Source organism: Vombatus ursinus, unplaced genomic scaffold, assembly GCF_900497805.2.
Source record: "Vombatus ursinus unplaced genomic scaffold, bare-nosed wombat genome assembly UNPS02014799.1, whole genome shotgun sequence".
NCBI lineage: Eukaryota > Metazoa > Chordata > Mammalia > Diprotodontia > Vombatidae > Vombatus > Vombatus ursinus.
Genome location: NW_020954577.1, coordinates 55,887,885 through 55,890,540, shown reverse-complemented (window position 1 = coordinate 55,890,540; position 2,656 = coordinate 55,887,885).

Genomic DNA, 2,656 nt, shown 5'->3' with positions numbered 1-2,656 from the left:
AACACATGCCTCCCCTGTCTCTGCCAAGTCCAAATTCAGCTACCCCTTATAATAAACTAGAGCAGGTAAATAAAAAATGCAATCCAGTGAGCAAATCTGACAATGTATACAGAATCCTGCCCTAGCAGTTCCTTTTCTCTGTGCTGAGATGAGAAAAATGATTCCTTAAATGTTGTCAAGTTATTTACCACATTTTAAACACATTTCCACAAGATCCCACCCATTCCACAAGATTCAGGGACAATCCTTGCAAATATCTGAGAATCACTTGAAGAGACTAAATGACATAATCTTACTGGAAGTTGGTAAAAACCTCATTGGGCTTGTAAGTACAAGATAGGTAGCTACCATAAAGATCCACATAGTGGAAGCGGTGCTTTAGGGATTCAAATAAACAAATGCTTTCTGAGCAAAAAGAAATCCTGCTGGGTTTGATTTACTGTGTGAAGAATTACATGCTGATAAAGAAACAGGGCTGCCAGCCTGTCTGCTTTTTTTTTTTTTTTTAATTAGTAATGCCTCCCCTCTCACCGCACAGTATAAAACAACGAGGTAACACAGCCCTCCCCTGGACAGTGAAGGGAGTTTCCCTGCCTGCTTCTCTTACGAATACCTCACTATGGTCATCAGCTGATTCACAAGGGTTCATTTAATGCCTGGCTCTGTGCTAAGTAATACACATGATAGATTGGGTACCAAAGGAAACACAGTGGAGGAGATCTGGTGTGGTTTGTCAAGGTTGGAAATGTTGAGGGAAAGAAGTTTTGGAGCAGAAGCCAATCTGAGTAACTAGAGGGACAACTCTAAAGTCAAGAGACATATATAACTCCTCTTTCACCTGAATATGGGGAGAGTTTTCAGGTTCCCTGAAGATGCTGCATTACTTAGGTGTGAAGGGAGCAGGATTTCCCTTGGCTGAGAGACTGACAGAGGGGAGAAGGGACTGACGGCCTTTTGTTGGATGCACACTTAGAGGGATGACCTGGGCAGGAGCAGATTGAGAAAGAGGCAAAAATACAGACTTTGGAATGGTAGACTAGAGCTTTGGGGATACACAGGGACTTAAGGCCACACAATTTCCCTTAACTTTGAGCATCTGCAGCCCTGGGGAATGCTGAGAGCTAATTCTCCCTCAGTGAGATCATTATCTCTTTGAGCTAAAATCTTATCTCCTTCCCATATGAAAGACTCATTTACTCTGGAGTATTCTCTAATATACCCTAATCTATATAATCTTGATGATTTCTTTTTTGTTACATTTTTTTGATAGAGATTTCACAGCTATTCATATTATCTTTTTTTCTTTTCTTTTTTTTTTCCGTTACTCATATTTAGGGGGCAAGTACAAGGTAAAAGCTATCCATCCCAGTAAGAAAGATCAGGGAAAACCCTTATTCTAAACCTATAATTGTACCCTTGGAGTAGTGTAAGCTCTCTCTCTCTCTCTCTCTGTCTCTCTATGTCTCTATCTCTGTGTCTCTCTGTGTCTCTGTCTCTGTCTGTCTCTTTCTCTGTCTCTCTGTCTGTCTGTCTTTCTCCCTCTGTCTCTGTGATTGTAGGGTATATATGACCACATGAGTTGTTTAAATTTGTCTTGCAAAGAGGTATGACTAGATATCTCTGGAATTTCACCCATCCATCTTGAAGAAAGACATTGATTCATGCCTAAAGGGGAGTAGGAGATTGGGGACTACTAGGTTGTTTCTCTGTTCTCTTTGGAGAGGAGGACTAGACTAGAATTATATTTATTGGTATCTCTAAATGAAAGAGCTAGATTGCTCAGTGGGTAGAGCACTGGGCCTGGAGTCAGGAAGACCTGAGTTCAAATTTGGCCTCAGACACTAGCTGTGTGACCCTTGGCAAGTCACTTAACCTCTGTTTCCTCCTGCAGAAGGAAATGTCAAATCATGCCAGTATCTTTGCCAATAAAACCCCATGGACAGTATTGGCGTGATGTGATCTATGGGGTTACAAAGTGTTGGACATAACTAAACAATAACAACACACCCCTAAATGGCATAGGTATGTGAGGAAATGAATTTGAGGTCCAAGACATTTTCTTGGTTGTTATCTCTTAAAGAGGATGTGGTATCCCAAACTTATAACTGAAGGCTTGACCCCCTTCCTTAGAGGTAGCTAGGCGGAACAGTGGATAGAGTTCTGGGATTAGAATCAAGGAAGACCTGAGTTCAAATCTAACTTTAGACACATTAGTTATATTATTCTGGGCAAGCCACTTAACCTCTATTTGCCTCAATTTCCTCAACTGACAGGATGATAGCATGTCAGGATGATAACCCTACCTCCCAGGCTTGTTGTGAAGATTAAATGAGATAATGTTCGTAAATTGCTTAGCACAGTTCCTGGCACATAGTAGGTACTTAATAAAAGCTCATTTCCTTCCTTGCTAATTATATAAAAATCATAAATGGTTAATAGCAAATAAACTCATTTACCTAAACAGATAGCAAACAGAAATTAGAGAAATTCTACAGATTACACTACTAGGTAAAACACAGGACGAATGAACTTCCTCATCAGGAGTGAGATATCTAAGGTACTCAGAGACACTCTGAACTCACAGAAGGGGAATTCTCTGAAGTCTTCCAGGAAGCAAGTTAGAAATCAGTGGCATGTTGGGGGCTAATTTTCCACT